The 10,199-nt window shown below is 43.7% G+C and overlaps 1 long non-coding RNA gene across 1 annotated transcript; it reads right to left on the bottom strand.

Annotated features, from left to right (window-relative positions):
* Positions 1-1,150: 1,150 nt before the first annotated feature.
* On the bottom strand, positions 1,151-7,220 carry LOC309341518. Its single transcript, XR_014156366.1, has 3 exons — positions 6,976-7,220; positions 6,039-6,148; positions 1,151-1,432 (listed from the first exon to the last, which is right to left on the bottom strand). It is a non-coding gene; the product is annotated as an uncharacterized lncRNA (long non-coding RNA).
* Between the last annotated feature and the right edge of the window lie 2,979 nt (positions 7,221-10,199).

Here is a 10,199-nt window from a genome sequence, read left to right as displayed (position 1 = left end):
CTTCCAAAACTCTTCCTTTACCTATTGAATCATCAGCATGAACCAACAATCAAGTCAAGTACTTTATTACGGTCACAGACTAGCATAAGCAAATAGCATAACAATATGAATCTAAACAAATAATTATTAAATAAATGGGAACAAGAACCAAATGTAGATTTAAACATATACATATACATACATATACATAAACATATACATAGAATACTAATTAAGCATAGATAATGAGTGAGTAAAAATTTATTTAAAAAATTAAAAGATAGGTTAACACAGCTCTATGGGGTGGGCTTCAGAAGTGCCAGCCAATAATGTAGTTTTTGTTGCATTTTCCAAGAAGGTTCTTCTCCAGCCCCTTTTCCTCTCCAATGTTGGACAATTCTGCTCTCCTCCTCAAGAATACTTGAGGAGTCCCCCCTGCCTGCCTGCTTTTCACCAATAAGGCAATAACTTTTGGGAAGCCATTTCTGCTCAGCTCTAAGGAGACCTGCCTCCCGAGAGCATTTCAAGGCACAAGAGCTACTGTTATTCCAAACTGATTCTACCAGCCCTTCCTCTTAAGCATCACACATATGAAGAGCTACATGACAGAAGAGAAGAGAGTGGCCCTGGCACTCACTCTTGCCTTCATCAAGAAAGCTTAGCATGGAAATTGGAGGCATCGCTGGGTTAATTGCAAAGCCTAAAATATAGATTCCCACGCTAATGAGGTGATGGGGAGGTCTCTGAAGGTACTGAGTTGACAACAGTACTGTGCGTTCCATCTAGCTGTCACTACTGACACTGCAGGAGAGAGAGAGAGAGAACGAGAACAAACACTTCCTACTTTGGGATTGCGGAGAAGATGGAGGAAAGAAACTTTAAGATAATAGGCAGGGGTGTCAACTTGAATAAAATATTGGAGGGACAACACCCCACATAATCAATCACATGATGCAGCACACACACACACACACACACACACACACATTTGAATGGCAATGCCCATCAACTGGAGAGGCAGCCCCCTCAAATGTTTTACTGGGGGGCCGAAGGGGCCTTGGGTCCTATGATGCTAGTCCTTCCTTGAAATGAGAGTGTGTGCTTTGGCCCCTCTGGTGCTCATTTTCACATTTGGAGCTCCCAGCATCCGGTTAAGACAGCTTTGTTTCAGCAGGACTGCTGCTCCAATGTCCTTTTTCACTTAATGGCAATTCCATTCAGGATTTCCCTGCTGCTGCTTGTGACTGTGCTGCTTGCCGGCTTGAGCCAAGTGGTGCTTTTTTCAACTTTTTGACAGCCCAGACCTTACAGATGGGGGCAGCATTGTTTGCTTCTTGAATCCACCTGCAATTGGAAAAGCAATTGATACTTCCCCTGTATCCTCATATCTCCAAGGACGGCACCACAAGCAGGAGGTCGTGAAGCCACAAGATGTAAACTGGAATCTAATTGCCTGCAAATGAGAAATTAAGTAGACTCACGAATGCCCTGAGCTGGCAAATAAATACTCAGTTGTAATACTAATGCTTGGGGGGGGGGGGGGTAATGAGAGAAATGTAAATGAAATGCCTTGCAAATGATTCTATTATGAAACCAGCTGGCTTCAATAAATCTACAGCTTCCATCAATATTTTGACTACCCTCAGGATTCAATTTTCTGCTCTTAACATAACTCTGTAGCTAGGTTATCTATCACAATTCAGGCTCAATTGATTCATATGTAACACAGATGGTATGTTAACTCCTGGCACTTGTTCCCAATTGATGCTGTAGCTTAGAATACAAGAACCTGATCTGGAATAATTAAAGTGCATTTGTGATAAATAAACAGCATTTCCACTCAAATTCAGGGTGGGGGGCTTTCACTTGCTAGTATGGAGATTGATTTCTCTTTAGCAAGCAGCCAGCACAAAGCCCTGAGATGGACTGGGATGATTTTATCCCATTATGAATAGCAAGTACAGTGGGCTAAGACTTCAGATGAAGCTCTAGCTGGGGAATTCTGAATATATACATATAATCAGTTACACAAACTACCGGTACATGACAAATCTTACATCTAGTTTGATGAATGAAGAAGACCATTTATACACTTACTGAATGAAAAATACATAACAACATCATGGGTAAAAATCATAAATTTTACTGAACAAAATCTGAGGTGCCTGCTTAGTTTCCCAGGTCAGAACCTAGAGAAGCAAACTTTGCATTTTTGTGTGGAAAAAGTATGGTATAGTGTTTAGAGTGTCAGACTAGGACCTTGGAAACCAGAATATAAGCCCCCACTCAGCCATAAAGCTCACTGGACAGCCTTAGGCACATCTCTCAGCCTAACCTAGATTACATTGCAAGGATGAAACAGATGTTTCCAGGACTTGCCTTGCATTTTGTGATTGTATTTTTTTTTAATTGTTTTAAAACAGTTTTTAATGTTGTCTTTTAAGTTGCTGTAACCCACTTTAGGACATCAGGGTGAAGGGCAGGTAATTAATAATATAATGGCTGTGAAACGTGGAAAACTTGTTGCTCTCATTAACAAACCCTGGACACAGTCTACCAACCATGAACATGTACAGCTCCCAGCCAGTCCTTCCAGCAGAAAAACATAAGGAAGGAATGAAACGTGTTACCAAATTCTCACTTAGAATACTAGGGGAGAATTTAGGGAGATAAGGAGGCTGAGTGGAGGAACCAGGGGAGTACAGTAGTGAGGAGGGAGATAAATAAATGATGCAACCTTATTGCATCTCATATATATATATATATATATATATATATATATATAGTCACATTTATATTCCACTTTCCTCAAAGAGGCTTACAAAGCGTCTCTGAACTTGCCACTGTGAGAATACACAGTTATTTGCTCGTCCTTTGACAATCAAAATGGCAGCTTTCCAAAATGCAACCTAATCAGTACAGCTGTTGAAGGTAATTTATCCAAAGAGAAGGAAGCGATACAACTCTAATTGCTTTTCAAAGTATCTAAGCCACAAAAAGCTGTAATGCTTCAAATTAAATGAAGAATGCCATGGAATTGCCACAGTGCAAGAAGCAAAGATAAAACCGTTTTTGAACAATACACTCCCTCTGTTCCATGACATCAGAACTGAGGCCACCATAAATATGACTGCCTTAGAATGAGGCTGATATCTTCAAACCTATATTGCTTAAAAGGTATTTATTGCCTTAAAATTCAAAAGCCTATGATGTTTGATTTCTTTATTGGCATTCTGTTTCCTCTACTCCAAATACTGAATTTATTTCTAGAAGAATTCAGTGTTTCTTGATTCTTCTGGGAGAGCCTCAGGGCATTGATATGCTCTGGTTTATGTAATCAGCACTAATGTACTCCTTCCTAATGAAAGGACTCCAACGGGCTCTTTGAAGGAAGTGCATTCCCACGAAAAGCTGAAATAGTCAATTAAGGCCTATGTGTATGCTATACACATTCATATATAGTGAACATGTGATCACTGCTCATTATTACAATGTGAAAAGATACTAAATTCAGTCCTAACATTCTAAGTGAACTTTGAACCAAGGACTGGGGACTCAGCTATACAGCTGCAAATAAAACTTTTCAAGCGTGTTGTAAAGTGCATTATACAAATGTGACACTAGATGGCGACAGTGAGCTATGGCAAATTCAATATATTTTTCAAAACTTTTTTTAAAAAAGCATTTTCAAAACTTTTTAAATATGTGTTTAGATTCCCCCTGAGTCACACCAGAGTATTCATCACGTGTATTACATGAGGACTTGCATGTGTGAATGGCCCATTCTGATAAACCACCACAACACAAAGAGATGCTTCATATCTCCTCACTAATGCTATGAATGTACTGACAGTGCTCTGTTGCAGATAGAGCAGCTGGTCTGAAACAAACTTTTAGAAAAACTCAACCAGGTCCTTATATGTCATGAGAATTCCCATCTTTTCTAACAGAGTATTTTTAAAATTGAGTTCACACATCAGCTGCTAGACATTTAAGTTTTGAGTAATCAAGAAATGTACGCTTTTAAATCAATGGCAAGAGGGAATTCTACTTTCACGCAAGCAAACACAAAAAGAATACTAAAACCCTATATTATAACAGAAAGAGGTGCAGCAGGTCCCCACAGAAATCATGACACTAAACTAACAAGATACTGATTCCTTTTGCCTGTTCTTTGCTACTTGCCCACTCTTGTGGAAAGCAAAGCAATATACAAGATGCTTCAGGGTATGAGAAGCACATCATATTTATATTTATTTAAATGTTTTGATTTTTCAAATCATATTTATTTATTTGAAAATTGGGGACTTTGATTAGGCTAAGTTGCAATGTCTGAGGGGCAGTGGACCAGCCTCCTGCTGAAAAAGTTTGCTGACCCCTGCTCTAGGTCCTGAGCTAGTTTGTCCAGAAACTCAGATAAGACAGTCACAAGATGCCCGGAGCTGTACCGAAGGGCGGGGGGGGGGGATTTCTGCTGACTCACAGAGAATTAACCTCCCCCCCCCTCAACACAGGTTGGAATGGACCTCATTCAAATTAACCCCATGATGGGAGGAAGGGGTTTTGCCCTCTACCTCCAGGGATCCTTGCAACAACCTCTCACCACGCACATCCTGCCTCTCAAATTGAGACTCTCTTAATCGGTATCTTACATTTATTAGCACACCATAAACTTAGCTCCAGGAAAAGCAGTGTTCAGATTTACCAATGCTTTGTGCAAATTATTCTCTCAGTCACTTTAAAAAAACACAATAATAATAATTGCCCTACTTAACAAGGTAGTCATGAGGACAAAGAAGATCTTCTTTGGTTTTAATGCAATAAGTTATAAAAGTGACAAGGGAATGGATTGCAATTTCAGCTCACATAAATAGTTATATTGCAATTTAACTAATGAAGCAGGGCTGAAAATTCCATGGTTGTTCTGGCTAGATAAAATGTTACCTAATTATTTGGAGCATAAGGCAGTAAATATACTTAGTGACTAATTAGTCGTCTGCTCTAATTAATTTTGGAAACTTTAAAGGATGCCTGGTGAGATGTTTTCTGCTTTTGATTGAAGCATTTTTCATATTTTAGACGGTAAAGTGATTACAACAAGGCTGTTATCTTCCTTGGTCACTGAGACTGCTGAGAAGGCAAACGGTTAGTGCTGCGTTGAAAATTTCAGCTGCGTTTTTTACCCCCACCATTCTCCACCAATTAATGAGAAAAGAAAATGCATTCAAAAAGTATCAAAAGGTAGGGGATAATTTTTATGGAATTCTCATAGGGGGTTGGAGGGTCTTTGTTGCCTTACTTTCAAGGCGGCTGGAGCATTTGTCAGTCTCTGCAAATCAGCTCTCTGGTTGTCTGCACTCTGAGGTCTTCCCTGGTGTCCATATTTCCTAAAAAGCCCATGACATGCATGGCTGGCCTTTTCTGTAAGGAAAGGAGGTGGCCTGCTGTGTGCCTGAAAACTATTCGTTGTGAAACTTCCTTTCAAAATTAAGGCCAGTGAGTGTGCCAATCTCTGTGGCAAACAGGACCACAAGGGCTGAAGTGATGCAGCTGCTGGGGGCAGAAGAATCCCAAGGGTGCCCCCCACCTCTGCCACTACCAGACAAGTAAGGAGAAGTGGCATCAGCTGTCAGCAAGGAGGCGATGGGGGCAGGCAACACCTCCCCATTTCACAGGGTGGGCCTGTTCCTTCAGGGGGAGTAGAACCCCTCCAATACGAGCTTGTACATTTAATCCCCAGACCTGGTAACCACCCACCCGCAGCAGCTCCATTTTGTCAGGCTTCTGCCTCTGTTTCTTAGCCCCCACCCAGCCCATCACCAATCCAGCCCCTTCACAGCCTCTCTGTTTGTGATGGAACAGAGAGGCAGCAGTGAGAGCCATCAGCATCCTGATGGTAATATGCTCCAGATGCCCGAATGACAGCTCTCCCAGCAGTTTTGTATAGATGTTGAATAACAGGAGACACATATGCCACCGTTCCGCAGAATTACCACAGCATGTGCAGAATTCAGGAGCGAAAGCTTTTTCTGTCCTTCTTTCTGAGCATGTTAACTTACCCTTTTGGGTTGCAAATAGATGCTTGGAACTGCATGAGCAATGCCTGTTGGAATCCCTGAAGTGGATTATGGCTCCTGCCTGAACCCCAGGTTTGGCAACATGAAACGAACTATAAAGGTAAAGGTAAAGGTACCCCTGCCCGTACGGGCCAGTCTTGACAGACTCTAGGGTTGTGCGCTCATCTCACTCTAGAGGCCGGGAGCCGGCGCCGTCCGCAGACACTTCTGGGTCACATGGCCAGTGTGACATCGCTGCTCTGGCGAGCCTGCACCAGTGCAGGACACAGAATGCCGTTTACCTTCCCGCTATAAAGCAGTACCTATTTATCTACTTGCACTTTTTTTTTAAGGGTGCTTTTGAAATGATAGGTGGGCAGGAGCTGGGACCAAAAGACGGGAGCTCACCCCGCCGTGGGGATTCGAACCGAACCGCCGACCATACGATCGGCAAGTCCTAGGCACTGTGGTTTTACCCACAGTGCCACCCGTGTCCCTGAAACGAACTATACAGAACAGTAAAAACGGAAGAATAAGTTAGGCAAAAGCAGAATGGACTAATATGTTCGGAGTGCAGATTTAAAACATTTTTAGAGCATGCATAGCTCTGCTCATACTTTTGAGATGCACACAGAAGGCAAAAATCACTTTGGCTCCATATTCTTCATACAGTTAAAGCACATTTAAAGCGCATGCAGGGCGCAAAGAACCATGGGAACTGAAGTTTGTTACGAGTGCTGGGAGTCATAGCTCTGTGAGGGGGTGAATGACAGTTTCCAGAATTCTTTGGAGAGAGGGTGTGCCTTCAATGTATTGTGAGCAGGCAACCTTGGCTTCAAAACCAAAAGGGTTTTGGTTCTCTTGGTGCTTACAATGTTGCTGTTAGCGTGTGTAAGTTTTAAAGTACCTGCAGCAAATGCAGTGTGTGTTGCAATTTCACCTTCGTGATATGATCAAAGAAGGGAATTTGCAATCTCCTCTCGCCCCCAAAGTCTCTTCCCTCAGCACACCTGAAATGGTGCCCTTGCTTTCCACTCCCTGTCACAAGTTTCCTTCAATGCATATTTCTTGTTAGGAAGAACAGCTTCAATTCTTTACGTAACTAAAGGAAAGTGCCCACCAAGGGAAAACTGTATGCCATTTGGGTGGGATCTTTGCACTGGCGGAGGAAGAGGAGTGCGGGGCGGAGCACACCGCCCCCAGCAGAGCAATCCTGGTGGGGTGCCATCAGGGCTGCCCGCCCCCCAGGACATGCACCACACCCCTGCGGGCAGCGTGCCATGTCCCTGGGACACACGCCAGCCCCGCCCCGCCTGCTCTCCACCCCCCCCCCCCGGCGCAGGAACATGAAGCTCTGCCACTGGATCTCTGGAGTCCCTGTGAGCTGAATGTGTTTTGTTCATATTGGTTGGTTTGATCTGCCTGCTATGGAAGAGTGAAGCCCATCTCTTCAGCTGAGAAGGAAGCAGTAATGAGAGAAAAAACTAGAACAGGATTTCTCTGCTCATGGGCTGGAGGTTCCTTTTGCCTAAGGACAAGGCTGCTAATTAGAACGAGGCAAACACAATGCAAGCTGATTTGTCATACAATATGGGTGTTGTTTTTTCCTCCACCTTGCTTTGGGAACTTGTTGTCACAAAAGAAGCTATTTATGATCAAACTGCCATATAGTGTGCTTTGTACTGCTGTCAGGTTTTTGTAGCGGGTTTTTTTGACAAATCACCCTGGCACAAAGAAGCCCTGGCAGATAAGTGACATATATTTCAGTGACATCTGCTGCCTCTGATTGGATGTGTGACAGTTTGCTTCAGGGTGGCCAGTACCAGTTTTCTATTATTGAGCACTCTGCCTTGCTTTCATTGCTCTTCTGCCTCACATTAGGAAAAGGTAAAAGAGAAGAAAGAACAACCACCCTCCCTGGCCCCTTCTTCCATCAGCTTCATGATCATTAGCTGCACAGTTCTTGTGATCAGTCACAGCCTATACCACATATTCTGTTCTCATGTAGCACAAAATGTTATCCTTTGCTGTCAGGAAATGCGAGGGAAATCATCCAGAGACTGAAATCTGCTCTGGCTTGCCTTCTGCAAAGGCAGCAGGGTTGCAATTGTTGGGGGGAAAGAAACCGGTTCCAGCAATGGCTTCTTGGCTGGTTAAACTGGGAACCTGTAGAGTGCTGTGCAATGAGGACCCTCCAGGCAGAGTCTGCAGCCCACCCACCCCATAGAAGAGAGGAGCTACTTTAGAAGTCGGGGGTTAACATGGTAAACCTGATAGTAGCAGATTCCTCTGGTGGGCGCTGAATCCCTGCAAGTGTATGGAGGGTGTTTGATGAAGTGGAGAGCTTCTAATGTGAAGCATGCACAGCAGGGCTGGCCCACCCATGAGGCAGGTGGAGGCAGCTGCTTCATGAAGTGGAAGCCCAAGAGGCAGTTCCCCTGTGGACACCCCACTGGAGGCAGAGAAGTGGCAGAGGCAACAGCTTCCAGCAAGATCTCATGCAGCTCCCTCCTGCGCCACAGTCCAGGTGAGCAGAGGGATGAGAAGCTGCCGCCGACCCTCCTCCTGCTCTCTGCCCCCAGGTCAGACCTGACCTGGGAACAGAGCTGTGCCCAGGCATGAACACCATAGCCAAGGAGAGTGGGTGGCAGTTGAGGCTGGTGGCATTGGGCTGTTGCATGAGGAAGTTGCCCCCGCAGCTCCCTCATGTGCCAGAGTCAGGCTCTGATGAGGGAGCCTGTCGTGGCGGCACCTGGTCACACCCCCTCAAAAATGTGTTGGGACCACAGCCCTCAGAAGGTGGTAGGCTCTCCCACCTCGGAGGATTTTAAGCAGAAATTGGATGGCCACCTGTCATGTCTGATTTAGTTGAGATTCTTGCATTGCAGGGGTTGGACAAGATGACTCTACAATTTTATGTTTCTATGATTCTATGACTAGGACATGCCATCCACTAACTGGCCATTATGCTATTGAACTCATCAGTAAAACTGTGTTCTGGCAAGTACCCCATGTCAGGTGACTGAGAAGCCAATGCCATCCCAACCGATACTGTAGTTAGTCCAAAGAACTCCTGATCACTCAGGAGTGCTGTTGATAATAACAGCAATGGACTAACTAATCATTGTTGGAGTTGGCAGCACTGCACTCCTAGCAGACCATTTGGACTTTTTACTACTAAGTTTCTGCTAAGTTTCAGAAGCGGCAAAGTCCAGGAGAGAAACCAGGAGGAAACCCATCCAGAGTGGAAAAGATGGGAGACAGCCAACTAGCACTGGCCAAGGGCGTTCCTGAACTTCCGTTCCATCTCTAACTTATTTCCATCCATAAGAAGGCAGCCTGCAAGCACCTGTCCATACATGTATCTGTTTAGTGTACACAGCTAAAGAGAGACCTGATTCAATTACCTTAAATGTCTATAAAATCCTTCTCTAAAAGACATGATGAAGTGAGAACTACTAATAATGCATACAGATCAACCAATGCTTGACAAATGGAGTGCAAGGAAAGAGACAAAAGGGAATGAGTGCCTGTGGCACTGATGTTTTGAAATAAAAGTGTCTTGTAATCTCCATGCGCACAGGGAATTGCTCCTTTCTGTATGCTTTTAACATGCAGAGGTCTTACAGCTGAAAGCAGATTCAAGAGTGCTAGTGGCTTCTGCTAGAAATATCACATGTGAATTGGATGGTATGTAATCAAGAAGGATGGTCCTGGTCCTCCAGGTTGGCTGACATCATATGTTGTCTTATTCACACAATACATTCGCCTACTTAAACATTGCCCAATATTATTATTATTATTATTATTATTATTATTATTATTATTAATCACCTGTTATGTTACCTACTTCAGAACAGTAAGGACTAAACGCATGTATTGCATGAGCAACTACTGGCTACTATTATCTAGGACTGAGGTGGCCACCCTCAATGTTTTAACCTGTTTTTAGCAGGTTAAAAATCAAATGGTTTCTTTCCCAATTCTCCTCTGTGTGATGCACCTGAAATGGCGGCTCTTTAAAATGCATAGAACCATGTTTTCCTAAAATATCAGATGTAGCACTTAGCACGCTGGTCACAAAAGGAAGGTGTTAAGGATGTGCGTGCGCGCGTGCGCGCGTGTGTGTGTGTTAGCATTAGAACAAAATCTGAAAATAGGGTT

Source organism: Podarcis erhardii (assembly GCF_964252035.2).
Source record: "Podarcis erhardii genome assembly, chromosome: 5".
Taxonomy (NCBI): Eukaryota; Metazoa; Chordata; class Lepidosauria; order Squamata; family Lacertidae; genus Podarcis; species Podarcis erhardii.
This window is presented reverse-complemented; position numbering and strand designations above follow the sequence as displayed.